The sequence below is a fragment of the Ostrinia nubilalis genome, chromosome 20 (assembly GCF_963855985.1).
Source record: "Ostrinia nubilalis chromosome 20, ilOstNubi1.1, whole genome shotgun sequence".
Classification (NCBI taxonomy): domain Eukaryota; kingdom Metazoa; phylum Arthropoda; class Insecta; order Lepidoptera; family Crambidae; genus Ostrinia; species Ostrinia nubilalis.
The window spans coordinates 2,669,719-2,685,600 of NC_087107.1; the positions used below are offsets into that span (position 1 = coordinate 2,669,719).

At 37.8% G+C, this 15,882-nt stretch overlaps 1 protein-coding gene across 2 annotated transcripts in view; it reads left to right on the forward strand.

Annotated features, from left to right (window-relative positions):
* The window catches only part of LOC135081442 (LIM domain only protein 7), a 264,365-nt gene that overhangs the window by 64,003 nt on the left and 184,480 nt on the right, over window positions 1-15,882 (forward strand). The window contains exon 3 of one of the 2 annotated variants that reach the window (XM_063976129.1): window positions 9,046-9,104. The exons of the other annotated variant lie outside the window; for it this stretch is intronic. The gene's annotated coding sequence lies outside the window, so the exon portion shown is untranslated. The remainder of the gene's footprint in view (window positions 1-9,045; window positions 9,105-15,882) is intronic. 2 annotated transcript variants of the gene reach the window in all.

Genomic DNA, 15,882 nt, shown 5'->3' on the forward strand with positions numbered 1-15,882 from the left:
CTGAAAATACAACATATAAAACTCTCACAATTTTAAACGTCACAACATCTTCTTTCTTCATCATCATCATTTGAAGGGTACAGGGGCAAAACAAGAAATGTCACAAAACCAAAAAGTTACGTTATGAATATTTAAATATTTTATAGTTTAAAATATTCTTATGTGTCACTTAAAATTATTAACTACCAATATAAATACATATGACTATTACTTGTTTTTTCGCTTTTTGTTTAATTTCAAATAAAAGTACGCGGGAAATCGAAAATATTGCCATCAAAAATATACTTTTGAATTTTAGGGACATTCCTTGTTTTGCCCCTGTACCCTTCATTTCAGCCACAGGACGTCCAATGCTGAATATAGGCCTCCCACAATGTTTTCCACGTTGTTTCCATGTCCAGGTGGACCGACGTCATCATAAAGGTAGCAGGGAAGCGCTGGACGCAGGCCGCTACCAATCGATCAACATTTACACATTGCGGCTAGAAATTTTCCGCTCATTCATCCGATCAGAGCTTAACCAGTCCTACTTAATATTTATTCTGTGGCTTAACGTTGTAATCATTCTGAGGCTTAACGTTTTAGTAGGTACTCCTACGTCACTTTACCCCAAAATGCGTCACCAATAAACGCAGCGAACTGTACCGAAGCCACGCAACCAAGGCCGAAGATAATACTGTTACGTAAACTGGGAATCCCATTAAATTGACGTATTTGGTAGTATTCAAACAGTAGCCCAGTTTTGGGTGTCGCCTCGAAATATAAATTATGAGAAAATGTTAATTAGCTATTAAATGATTCAATAGCTAGTTATTCCTCCCAGTTTCTACGGTTTTGATTTTAGTCTGTCGCAAAAAGTCTATCGTCCTGTGACTTAGATCCTAGATCCTGACAACACAGGAGTTTCTGAGGTGGGTACTGGGAACGAGAGGTGGGTATAGTCTCGTGAAGGGATTAAATCGTGTGCTCAAAATTCAGTCGTAAAATCTATTCTAGCAATAATAGCCATATCTCTTACTGAACAAAATTATTCCATAGTAAGAGGTAGTAAGCGTGGGGGACTGTAGGCCTAATTCTCCATTTGCCTCTGGCAAATTAGAGAGGCTCATGATCATGCAGTGGAGACTGAATGAATTACCTGTTGATGAGAGAGTGCCAAGCTCTATGCACAAAGCATTTATGGTAGCGACGTAGTTGCGTCATTTGCTTCTAATAAAACTACATACCTATTACTGTTTATTTCTTCTAGATTCTTCAGTTTCTTGGGTGTATTCCGCAAAAGGACGTCTGCAATACTGCATAATCATATGTGATCATACACATTTTCATGCATCTTTATTGCTCCCAAACAAACATTTAAGGCCGGGTAGCAGAGAAAATGGCGAAAATGAGGTTTTCATTTTTCATTTTTGAGGTACTAAACAGTAAAATTAAAGGCTAAGATTTTTATTGGGCATAGTTGAGGATATTTTCTAGGGCTATTAACGGATGGAAACACGATTTGATGAAGTTGACTCGATAGAATAAATTCCCAAAGTTACCTCTATTCGTTTTCTATTTATGGTTTTATTTTTAAAATAAGCGATTTGAGATTCTAAATCTTTTACTAAACTAAAGTTCAGAAATAACTTGAGGGCTTTTAACGGATGGAATTTTTATATTGCGTCTTATTTAGTTACTATGTTAAAAAATGTGGAAAAAATCGTCCATGACGGCTTGGACAATCTCAATCAGTCGCGCGGTGGCGCTTACGGAGGACGGACGCGTGTCAGTTTTTTGGCCGTGACAGTTCGCGATTTGTCAATCTGGGGGCACGGCAGTGCCCCCGCCAAGTCGAGCGAGAAGCAAACACTGCCGTACCATCCTTTACTGGAACCATTTCGCCGCATTTTCAGGCCCCTATTTGAGAACCTCTGGATAAGACCAGAACGCAGAAATTTTCGTCATCTAGTAAGCTATAATCACATACTTAAAATCCAAAATTTCAAGTCTGTAGGTCATTTAGTTCCGAAATTATGCGAAAGCAAAGTTTCGCATTTACGACACTCACTCACTCACTCACTCACTGATGATCATCAAAATAGAACTAGTACTTCCCATCGACTCAGAGAGCTGAAATTTGGTACAGAGTTAGGGTTTAATGGCCACATAAAGGGAAAACTATAAAAACTAGGAAAATCGAAGATCTGGAGTAACACCACATTCATAATCAATACTACTCCGGCACCGTGGTGTTCGCCTGTATCGCTCACCGCTAGATGGCGCTAGCGGCGTCCAAGCGGTGTCCAGATTTTTTCCTTTCTAGAGCCCCCCGTCGATTAAGTTGATGTTGTGTAAATTTGCATTTCGTTGATTTCGTTTATTATATTGTAAGGTTCGCTAAGGTTATGTTATTAAAACAATTCTGATTCGTTGTCCATTTTAAAGGTCGTTGAGTTTATTTGTGTTTAATATCGTAAAAAAATATCGATAAAACGACGACGTTAAATAATTTTGCCACTTTCTACAAAAAGAAGTGAAATCCCACTAAAAACATTCTGTAAAAAACTAGCCAAGTCTCGATGGAGCTGCTTGTTTATCTCTAAAAAGTAATGAAATCTAGACAAAGTCGTGCCAAGTCTATGGTTCCTTACTGCGATTTCTTTATTATTATAGTTAATGTTGTGTGACTTGGCCGTTGAACAATCTTTATTAAGATAATCATACATTATGGTTATTGTTGAATCAACGTTTTCCAAGTGGCAATTTTCCATCGTCAATGGGTAGCGGTTCTGGCGACAGATTGGTGCAATGGTATCATGGAGCACCTGGTTTTGTACCCTTCAACGGCCAAGTCACACAACATTAACTATAATAATAAAGAAATCGCAGTAAGGAACCATAGACTTGGCACGACTTTGTCTAGATTTCATTACTTTTTAGAGATAAACAAGCAGCTCCATCGAGACTTGGCTAGTTTTTTACAGAATGTTTTTAGTGGGATATTTTTGACAATGATGACTTTGATGAGTCACAGTATAATAATATCAGTGTTACTGGAGAAAGCTTAAATTTTTGATAATTAAGAATTATCAATTTTGTCTACCTATTGAAATTTAAATCGTTCGCATCCTTTTAAACGAAGACTCTACTCATGATACATAGTACATTCCTCAAATATGAGACAAAACCAATGAGTTAAAATTACATTTTAATAGTACCTACATACAATCGTCTTACACTCTTTAGAAGAGCACACTGACACAAATAAATAATAAAAAATACTTTCTAAGGTCTGTAGCTAAAGGTCTAAGCTGTAAGATAGAAGAATCTTCTAGCCAAAAAGATGGCAGATGCAGCAGATGTCAACGGATTTAAAACTGGAGTTGATGTGACTCCTTGTAGACTTGAGTGTCTAGAGCGTCCCTTCCTCCACCATGCGTAAAAATTTTCACAAAAATACTGTCTAAGGTCTGTAGCTAAAGATCTAAGCCGTAAGATAGAAGAATCTTATAGCCAAAAACATGGCAGATGCAGCAGATATCAACGGATTTAAAACTGGAGTTCATGTGTATCCTTGTAGTTTTGAGTCTCTAGAGCAGTGGTTCTTAACCTTTAAGTCATGAGGGACCATTTTACCAAAGTTCTGTCTTGTCAGGGACCACCTCATAATCGGTCAAAACCAGTTTGACTGCAAAAATCAGTTAAAAGTGGTTTTGACCAAGGTGTGCAAGTGCACATCGTGGACCACTTGGAATGCCTCCAGGGACCACCAGTGGTCCGCGGACCACCGGTTAAGAACCACTGCTCTAGAGCGTCCCTTCCTCTACCATGCGTAAGATGTTTTAAAAATACTGTCTAAGGTCTGTAGCTAAAGGTCTAAGCTGCAAGATAGAAGAATCTTCTAGCCAAAAAGATGGCAGATGCAGCAGATGTCAACGGATTTAAAACGTGGAGTTCATGTGAGTCCTTCTAGACTTGAGTCTCTAGAGCGTCCCTTCCTCCAACATGCGTAAAAGTTTTCTAAAAATACTGTCTGAGTTCTGTAATAAAAGTCTAAACTGCAAGATAGAAGAATCTTTTAGCCAAAAACATACTGTGGTTATAAAGGTGTACCAAGGGTACATGTTACACCTTTTTATTCGATTGTAAGAGTACTGGTTTACTCACAAATCCGTTTTATCTGATTTTCTGAAATCCTGGTGTTTATCATTCAAATCAATGACTAATGTTTGAACTAATTTGGACATATCAAGGTCTATCATTGGTATTTTTTTCAAATTTCTGCCATGAGCCATTTACGAGATCTGGGACATCACAAAACATTACCCCAGCAAAATTCTAAATAACTTGACAACCGGAACACGAACAAATTTTGCTATTCGTGGACAAATTACTACGCAACAAGAGCTATCTATCCATGTATTTGGTTCCGGGATAGAACGACTTTAAAAAAAAATTTTTGCCAGGGTAATGTTTGAAACGTTACCCCAGCAAAATCTGTGTTTTCCTAATAACTTTAAAACTATAATTTAAACGAATTTTGCTATTAGTGGACAAATTTCTGCTCACGATGGACTAATTATCTGCTATACTCTCGACTCTCTAAAGCACAACATTTATAAAAATTTTGCTGCGGTAATGCACTCCAGGTAACCGAGTGTGATGCTCATTGCTCATAGTGACTTTCGATACAGAGCCCCGTACATACGTTATACATAAATTATGGAAAGAAAACACCCAGACCAATACAAACAAATATGACGTATGCAATTTTAGTATGATATTTTTATTTATTAATAAACAAAAAGACTGAACAAAATTGATGCGTGTACTGATTAATGTAATTAACTACATGCAAAGCTTTGTGAATTGCAACAACTATAATTTATTATCCAAGCTCTAAATAATCTCTACTACGAGTAACTGATCATAAAATGTTTTTCCAATCCCTCAAGCTCCCGAGGATCTACCGATAGGTCGGGTGACGTAATCTTGAAATTCTTTTAGCCGGCGCGGAACTTCCGGAAGGTCGGGTGACGCCACGCTTCTTTGAACCGTGTTTACTTTGGCAGTTATATTCTATATTTATTCGATTCTAAAATATATTCCCAAAAATTTTGAAAGTTGTTTTAATTTGTATCACTTGGATATGATTTGTATTAGAAAGTGCTGTGAGTGTGACGCTTGAACGGAAAGAAGTCAACCTAACCTAACCAACTGCGTATTTCTAAACTGCGTATTTCTATACTGTGTAGCCGCGAGAGCTCTTTGGCGCGCTGTCTTCGGCGAAGTATTGCGCGCGCAGATTTTGACAGCGCGAAATACCTACTTTAGCAGAAATACCAAGCCTTAATATATCCCAAAGGTGCGTGTACAGCCTTCGGCATAGCAAGGTAAACACCACTTTCACGTAGTTGAAATAGATGCGATATTGCCATAAAATGTGTAGTCTGTACGAGTATGTATGCAACCACAGTAAAGATCTTTCTTTGAGTGGCATTGCGGTTTGTACCACGTGCGTAGGCTTAACGATTCGCCCGTTACAAAGTGAGCCGAATTTGGCTGTAGCTATTCCCAGCCACAGATAGTATAAAAAGAGCCAGAACATATCATCATTATTTCAGCCACATGACGTCCACTGCTGAACATAAGCCTCCCCAATTATTTCCACATCGCCCGGTTGGTAGCGGCCTGCATCCAGCGCCTTCCTGTTACCTTTATGAGGTCGTCGGTCCACCTAGTGGATGGACGTTGCGTTTTCTGGTACGTACGTACCAGAGTCCATAACTAGATTAGGCTAAATGTGCTCGTGATAGTGTTAGTGAAAAAAAGATTAGCTAAGGACAGCGTTTTGCAAATCGTTCTCTGAAATTAACTGAACACCCAACAACTTCAGACTCAAATTAAGGAATAATTTCATGTTACGTGGTCAACTAGCTAACAAATAGAGCAGTAAACAAGCCTTCTTTTTTGCCCTGTATAAAAATTGACACAGTTTTTCTCTTTCTAAGTGACGGAAGATATTAATTCAGAATTGTTGATGTGTTTTAACTCCTTTATGTTCTTTGAAATGACCTGGCTGTTCTACACTAGCACAAGCAAAACCTCAATCCGTTTGAAGCTTCGGTGGGCGTCTTGTAAAGGGCAATCTTAATAATGATCAATTCTAAATAACAGTCTGTTAGTTTGATTGCTGTGGCGTATTAGTGAAGTAATAATTTCGTAGGGCCCAAAAAATAAGGAGACATGTAAAGTGCCCCATAAGGGCTACCTTTTCTTTTTTTATTATTTTCTATTGACGTTCATAAGTGCCACTTGTGGTCTAAACTGAATAAATATTTTTGATTTTGATTTTGATTTTGAAGCGAACATTCCGGTGCAAGGTGGCTCACACCATATTATTTTGTAAGTGACGTGAGTACAAAGAAAAATGGTGATTGAAGTTATTTTAAAAATGAGTCTACTTGTAAAAATCTGAAGTCAAAAACGATCATTGTATCTACCTATACCTAGTTCAATAAGTATTTATTTTCTGACATAGTTAAGTGTTCTGATAAATAATAGTTTTCTGACATAAACCAAAATTGTTGTTTAACTAAAGCCTGGTCCGTGAGCACGTAGAATTTTGTCCAATGACCCCAAGCTACCCATCCTTATCGCTCGCGCGTAGGTAATTATATTGCTGTCGCGACTGTGCGACGGGCACCCGCAGTGAGTGTGCGAGCGCGACAGCAACATAATTACGCGCGAGCGATAAGGATGGGTAGCTTGGGGTCATTGGACAAAATTCTACGTGCTTACGGACCAGGCTTTAACTGATAAGGTTTACAGGGACTCTAACAGCAAGATACAGAGTATCTTAATAATCCTAAAGCTACTAAGTATACCAGCTCAAGTGTAATTTCCTTCACATTACAACTTTTCATTAACCCATTGACGTCTTCAATGGATGATTTCTGCAATAGCAATTATTTCGCTATGAACCAATCGTGACGTCTCGATGATTATTGAACTCATTGTTAGGTTAATTGCGATTACGGAATGATTCATTAACCGACTGTCATTTGTGTCATGGATATGTTTCTGTTCCTTGAGATGTCATAGTTTTTATCAAATCAAAGATAACTATGATCTCGCATTATCATCAACCTACGTCATTACTAAGGTCAATTACATTATTAAGGTCACAGGAAGAGCCTGGATGCGGGCAGCGCAGGACCGTTCATTGTGGAAAACCTTGGGGGAGGCCTTTGTCCAGCAGCAGTGGACGTCATTTGGCTGAAACGAACGAACGTCATTACACCTATGCGGTCACCACAGAGTCATGTCACAACAAGCGACAATTATCTCTATTATAGCCGAACGTTGAAGAAGTTTAACTTGCCAACTGAAGATTCGAGGAACGCTGGTTCTAACTCCCCCGCCCGCTTGTGGTGGAACCCATTCCGAACAAGCATATTGGCTTAGCACGAGGGGTTAAGGGGTTTAGTAACTTGTGTAATACCTAAAAACAACACGAATCGTATACGAATTCCGAAAAGTTCGTATTTTCGGGATCGAGTCCATTATAAAATAAATAAAAGTTAAAGTTTAGTTAATATGCACAAAATATTTAATTTTGATCTAGGTCTAGGTAAATGTTTGCTCTAGAATTTTATTATCTAAAACGTAAAAATAAATAAAACGTTCACGATCCAGTTTGCATCTGTCGATATTTTGACACTTATTTCGAAACCCGATTATACCCGTTCTTTGAACTTAATTGGGTAACTGGCCATACAAATTAAAAGTGCGTCATTAAAGTCGGTGTGGTCATTAGTGTGTGGTAATAGTTTCGACCTTTTCAGACTGTGGGATAACTGCATAATGTTACTATTGTAATCTCAAATAGTTGATGCTGATACATTTTACTGGCGTACCATGGATTGCACTTTGCACTATTAATACAGACAGAGTTAAGTTTATTTTATCTCCGTGCTTTTACAGTCAGCGTCAAATAGTTCGTGACACTCAAAGCGGACTTACATACCCACGACAACCGTCCGGCTCAAAACGTTTGATTTGAAAGAGCTCTAAGGTTGAATTGTCAACATTTTGGCCACTTTGGGTGTCACGAACTATTTGACGCTGACTAGACTACTACCATACTACGAGTACATACGTATACCAAAAGCCAAATTAACCTAGTAATCCAATTCTCAAATGATAAATGAAACAAACTAGCCACTACAGTCTTGTCCCCAGTTTTCTCCTCATCAAACTACTCACTAATTGTTTAGCATTGTGCTTCACACTGCCCATTGTGTAGACAAACAACTGCTTTCAATCGACTGTTTACAAATTAGAAATAACGCTCGCATTGTTTTGTAAACACGCTTAATTATGCGTTTAGAAATTTGTTAATGAATATTTATTGTTTGATACACTGTGACGTCTGGGATTTGATGAACATTGAAGGTGAGATATTATCGAAAGTCTTTAGCCTCATGTTGCCTAGGGCGTTCGATAGCCCATTATGAATTGCATTTAAATTACTACTTTTATTCGAATACTCTTAAATATTGCCTGCGGTCGATTGGGAATTTGGGAGTCGTCATCTCGTCATTAAGTCACTCTCCAATGCAAGAGCACGACCCCAGGTCATCTAGTCCTCATTGCAAAAGCATGACCCTCTCTGAGGCCAGATCTCATGACCAGAGGCAAATACAGTCTTTAGTAAGATTTTAGAATACACTGCTCCATACTGGCCAGATTGACCAGCTGACACGAAGGGTTGAAGAGGTCTGATGTTTGCATATTTGTCCCTCAGTCTCCTTTTACGACATCCACGTGAAGAGGGATGGTTCTATACTCTATTGGAACCACACGACTTTTGTATTGGCTTACTTACAACTGTGTCACTTTACCTACTTCGTTCGTTTCAGCCAAATGACGTCCACTGCTGGACAAAGGCCTACCCCAAGGATTTCCAAATCCATCCAGCTTACCTACTTACTTATTAAGATTTCTCTTTGAAATAAAATATCTATCAACAAAATACTAATCTTGTATTTATTTTTTCAGGTACGTCAACATTGTATCAGGATTAGCAAGTGTTGCCAGATAGTGTTGTGTACATTCAGGTAAGTGTTGTGTGCAGTTATGTGTCGATACGCGTCTGACAACAGCAATGGAGAGCTGATAACTGATAGCGATAGTGATAAGATACGGGAACAATACAACACGTCTTTGTCGGATGATAGTGCTGATAGAGCTAAAGCGGTGGCAAATAATGTTTCTATAAGTTTATATTATGCTATGTTTTGGTAGAGTTTACTACACTTGATTAGTACTATGCAATGGAGGCAAGTCGAACCTTAACTTCGAACTCTTCCTATGTTCTTCTTTGTTTCGTTGCGGGTCCAATCCAATGACAGTTTCACTTTCCCCCGGGACAAACTTGACCTTCACTGGTTGGGTTTTTATTGGCGGTCAAGCTGTAGATCCTGGCTGCACAGTTGTTGCAGCGGTGGAAACGAAAGGTCAGAAAGAGAGGTCTACCTTGGTAGAGTTGGTAGACGTCCTACGCTGCGCTTTCCGGTTCGATACTCCAGAACCGTGCTGCCCCATCGGCTGTCAGTTATAGGTATATGTAAATAGGTTAAAACATTGAAAATCAATTACACGTGTCTTAGTGAAATAATCTTGACCTATTTTGAAGAACCAATTTTATCGACTAAAACCATTAATAGTAATGCTCAAAAGCAACAAATTTTTATATCAATCTAAAATCAAATATCACGGTTATCTAGCCCGCAATGGATTCCAAATATTTACCATCTATTTTTGGTCACGATCTAGTTTAAACAGCGTTTAAGATTCATTTAGCTTCACGACATCCTTTCACTAATATAGAAGTCGTAAAAATACATATTTAGACGAGAGTAAAATACATACGTTTGGTGTCATGAATTTTACTCTACTCTAAGGCCCTTTTCACATGTCCCGGTTGCCGGCTAACCGGCGCCGGGTATCCGGTGTTGAAGTGTATGGGCATGGTACGTAGCTTTCACATGTTCCGGCGTAATTAATCCGGCATGCCCATACACTTCACGACCGGGTACGCGGCGCCGGTTAGCCGGCAACCGGGACGTGTGAAAAGGGCCTAATGCGTCCTATCATCAACATCATTTCAGCCACAGGACGTCCGCTGCTGAAGATAGACCTCCCCCAATGATTTCCACAATGGCCGGTTGGTGGCTACCTGTATCCAGTGCCGATCGTTGAGAAATTGCCAACCAATATTATAATAGGTACTATACGAGTATCGTTCGAACGTTAATTAAGAACATGGCAAAATTGTTTTTTAATTTATAACCAAATCTGGCCTTCACACTAAGGAAATGGAATTTTGATGGCCACTCTGACCGCGTGGTGACAGCTGTTTTACGACCCAAACATCCTTTATAGCCGCCATTAATTAGCTAGAAATAATCAATATTGACTAAGATTTGCGACATTCAATATTGACCTGAATTTTGAGATTTGGCTACTTTGTCAGTGACACTATTTTATTTCAAAACGTAGTTAAGTGGTGGACCATTGTTTTCAAAGGGATAGAGTTAAAGCTAAGCTAATTTGACCCCATCAGACATCGTACCTGCACCTGAAAGCGCTTAGCATGATTACCTATTGCCGTTCAATGAATATAAAAAAGGTTGACAATGGCTGCGTTCGTGACGTCACTGAGCTGCGATTGGTCCACGCGCGATCAATAGCGAAAGTACTATTATAGCCACTTTAACCACAAATTAATTACTTTTGAACCTTATGCAAAAGGTACAAAGTTCTTAATTGTGTGTAAATCTGCATTTGTGGTCACCATTCAACCAAACCAAAATTAACCATCTTCACCAATCAATTTCTAACCTTATACCAAGTGCGTAAAGTTCAAAATCCATTAACCAACTACTCAATTGTGGTAGGTTGAGTTGCTGCCAGTACAAACGGTCAGAGGTGCCCAACCATTGTCAATCGTTACGGTGCCTGAGCGAATCAGCCTCTGTGAAGTCATTTGATATGGCATTGTTATGGGGTTGAAGGCCGGGGTTTTGTTTCGTTTTTACTTTATACTTTGTTAGTTTCATGGTGTCCGAACGGTTACGGACAGGTTTTTGTCAATATTCTATTAAATATTTTTATACAAGGTGTAACTAGCTAGTTACAGAAAATATACATAATCATAATTTCTGCTGTAGTGCGTCCCTTGCTGAACATAGAACAGCAAAAACTTGCAATGTTCATATTTTAACGATATGTTTTGTACATTTTTCTAGTACAGACAACAGCACATCGGACTACATTTTCGTTGCAAAATAGCTTCTCATCATCATCATCATCAACAGCCCTTTACAGTCCACTGCTGGACTATGAGCCTCCTCCACTATAGTGGAGGGTTTTGCCATAATCCCCACGCTTGGCAGGCGGGTTGGAGATCGCAGTTTAAAAGATTGATGTTTTTCAGAGAGCGCTGCTGCCCGTTCTCTGTTTGATGTGTAGTCCCTAAGTCGCCCCTTACGATACCCGCGGGAAGAGTAGGGGTTGGTGAAAGTAGCTTCTATTACAACTAATATAACATCCTGAAGTGTTAAGTTGGAAGTGCTGTCGTCTCTCCATATAAAATTGATCCAACACTATTATGATGCTAGAGAATTACCAATCGATTATATACCTTGTACTCATTTATATAGAGTTCTTATCTAATGAAGAAGTAGGTGTTTTTATCTCTTCTTATTGCTGAGAGTTTTTGTCAACCTCACAACAGCCTGTATAATATTGATTTTATACTATAGTTTTTTGCCATACTTGAGTTATAAAATAAATAAGTAAGTGAAGTGATGTAAGCCAAGTTGCGTCACAAAAAGCAATCTAATTTCGCCTGAAAGCGGAAAGGGCTCTCCATGTGTAACAATCAAGCCATCGGTTATGTTTACAGGGCAATAACGGAAACGCACTGAAAGGAAGGACGGTTTACACCTGACGATCGTTTATGTAGGTATCACAAAATACACATCGAAAACCGTGGACATTTTAACCATAAACAGATTTACTTGACAAGTGACGGACTGATTTGGATTGGGATATCAGTAAGGCTAGATTGCTAGTGATTATCATCATTTATCTGGAACTAGACGTAGTCTTACACAAAGTAGTTGGAAAAAGATTTCCCTGCGAAGTCGCGAGCACAGTGTGGTGAGAAGCTTTGAAACCGCACCATTTTCTATTCGAATCTTGTTAGCGTTTTAATGTCAATATCCAATATTAAGGTTTCTAAACACATAAATATTAGACATCAATGATAATTTAAAATTTAAATATCATCAACTACCATCGTTATGAAAATCATAAAGTTATACGTGAATAGAATTTTATTAGACCCTTTTAAACTGACTGTTAAGTTTTATTTAATTTATGGGAGCCATTGTTTGGAGCTAACGAGACCCGTCATTATAATGACAATGAGTGAAAATATATTTTCTTTGCTATACAGTCAACAACACATCCAGACTATACACCTTTGTCGCAAAATCGCTCTTATTACAATTCTGTAAAAGTCATAATTTTTAAAAGCTTGATGTGCCGTCGTTTGTACCACATAGACACCGATTAACGACGCTAACTAGGTTTTGACAAAAGAAAACAGAGTGACATGTAAAATAACTTTCTAGGACAGTTTTTCTTTAGTCATCCTTGTATCTACATCTCAATTAATTGAAAATTTCAGAAACATTTTACAAAAATGTGTAAAAACACTTAAACGCTTTTAATTTTAATACCTACATCCACCAACTCGTACGTAGAGATCGTCGAAGATCGATCGTCGTTGAACGTCGTATCGTAGATTGTCTTTTTTTTCTGATATTTAACCTGTTATTTATTTGACCTGAATTGGATTGGATTTTAATTAATACACCTGCTAGGTGTAGAATTAGATTCCCCACACTAGTTGTCGTTGGGGATCGAACAAATTGAATTATTTTTTCATATACGAGTACAACTACATAGTCTTATCGAAATCGTGTCGTATAAAATCCCATAACCGATACGTTCACGAGCAGGAACCATACGCGAGCAAATGCATGCGTTCTATGCTAAACAATTTGCAGTGAAACTCACATCCTTATGATCTATCATTGTTTTGTTACTTAACTAAGACCACGCGATCTCCTCATTTACTGTAACAATATGAATGAGAAAGTAAATTGTTATTCTGTTTGTTTTTTACGAGTACATTTCGTTACCAATTTGGATGCATTTTGGTGTAAGAAGATGTTAGCTTTTGTAACAAAATCTATACTAATATTATAAATGCCAAAGTAACTTTGTCTGTCTGTCTTGCTTTCACGCCTAAACCACTCAACCGATTTTGACGAAATTTGGCATAGAGATAGCGTGAGTCCCGGGAAAGGACATAATAATATGATAGTTTATAGTATATATAAAGTTTTTCTGTGACAGACAAAATTCCGCGGGCCGAAAGCTAGTACCTACTAAAATACACTGCTAAAACCACTGGATTATTTTTATTATCCTGTTTTCACCTCCGTGATTTATTAGTATATAGTTTACCATGTAGTCGTACGGGGGTACTACTTAATGAGCCAATCCGCACATTCTGGGTTATTTACTCGTATGGATTTAAGCTAAAATAACTGGTCTCAACCTATAAAAAAAACTACTAGTAAACAGATAAATACTTGTATAGCTATAGATATGATTGTTCAACGATGAACGATAACAGATATCATCACAATCGATGTTATCACCACTTTCTATCAAAACTATGTCACAAATTCAATCTCAAAAGCCGATGATAAGCCTCTTACGTCGCTGGTATTTTGTTATTTTTTCTAGCTCTTTCTTTTACATTTCACAAGATCAATATTAGCTGTGTACACTGTTCTGTTTCAGAAAAAAACTGCTGAAAGCTATTTTCTTTTCCATAATAAGAACGGAATGTACTATCGAACATGATAGTTTTGTTGCAAATTCGCACTTACTATACTAAATCTACTCTACATAAGATGCCACAAAGTTAGGTTTGAAGAGCTGTTGTATAAATAACAATGTTTTAACGAGCCTACCGCTTCCATCCCACACAACCTTTGTTGTCGAAATTTAAAAGTTAGATCACACTTAATTGAAACTAATTCCACGATTATATCTTCAATAACCTATAAATAATAATATAATCAGTAACTTAATAAGACAGCGTTGGTGTTTCAATCGTAAGCAGCAGGGTTCCGACAGTTTCGGTACACGATGACAACTTTATTGTAATTATTGATGACTAGCTTTCCGCCCGCGGCTTCGCCCTCGTGGAATTTTGTCTGTCACAGAAAAACTTAATCGCGCGCGTCCCTGTTTCAAAAACCGGGATAAAAACTATCCTATGTCCTTTCCCGGGTCTCAAACTATGTCCATGGCAAATTTCATCAAAATCGGTTCAGTGGTTTAGGCGTGAACGAGAGACAGACAGACAGTTACTTTCGCATTTATAATATTAGTATAGATTGAATAAAACAACAGTTCGAAAGGTCCCTTTTGTCAGTCGGTCACCAATGTTACAAGAATCAATATTATGTAAAAGGATGCCTAGTGTTGTTCGCAATCAGAAACATCGATAAAAATCAAGCCGCTCGCGTATCATAATGATATTGGGATGACTGAGGATCTTTTTATTCAAAAATATTCTTTGTTTTTCTGAGAATCGAACCCAGAAAATTCTACAATAACAGCTAGACCACATAGGCAGTAAATCGAAATATTTTCACTGTAAACTAAGTAAACCTTTAAGGATTAACCACATTTATAGCCAGTGGCGGTACTAAATTGAGTTGATAACCTCTGCCCTGCTAAGCTTTGGCGTGCATAATTAAAATTGCGCCATTTTAGACAAAATTACAAAATTGGCCAGACTGCAGCAATACAGTATTGATACTTGATAATACAGTTCACAATGCTGGTCACGGGTGTGAAATACTTAATGATAGCCTTTGCCCCGTCTGAGTTTATTAATTTGTATTGAAAATTGGTTCGCCTCATTTTGATAGCATGAAAATTGATTGATTAATAACGTTCTTATGGCGGTCGGGTAAACATTTTATTTTATCGTCGTGAAATATGTATAATTATTGTCTTGATTTGTTCAAGCTGTGCACATATTATAGTTTTAATGATTTATTTTAACGTTATCCAGATCTCTTCTTTTAATTGTAATACTTTTCGCTATTTATTTCAATCAAACCGTAGCTTTGCAGTATCGATTATTATCGTTAAACAATTTTGTTCCTATATTATCATTTACGAAATTATTTGCCACAAAATTGGAAGGTTAAATATTATGATTATCTCCCTCCTCACAAATTACAATATCTGTACAGTTAAATTGACAACATTGCGCTGTTAAAGCTAAGATGATGTAAACCACATTTTCGCTTCGTACCTTATCAGTTCGCGCTAGTGTTATGAACTGGGTCATTGCGGAATTCGTCCGATTAAAATGCCGATATCGATAGTTACCCCATCCCTAGTGGTGGCGGTAAATTACTTTGATGATAACCTTTGATCCCATATTTGAGTTGCAGATACTTTTGCGTCATTTCGCAGGAACGTGCCTTGCATAATTCCACACTTCATTATACGAGTATGTTGCGATTCCGTCTGTTTTAACCAAACATCATTATAATATGGCCAATAAATTACACATGTTTGGCTTTTTGCAACTTTTGATATTAATTATGTACATGTCAAATCTATTAGCGAGTTTTATCATTTGTTGGAATGTCGTTGAGTTCGCAATCATACAAAATCTCCATAATATGTTGACAATTTCTTCATACAGCGGAATTTGAAGCACTT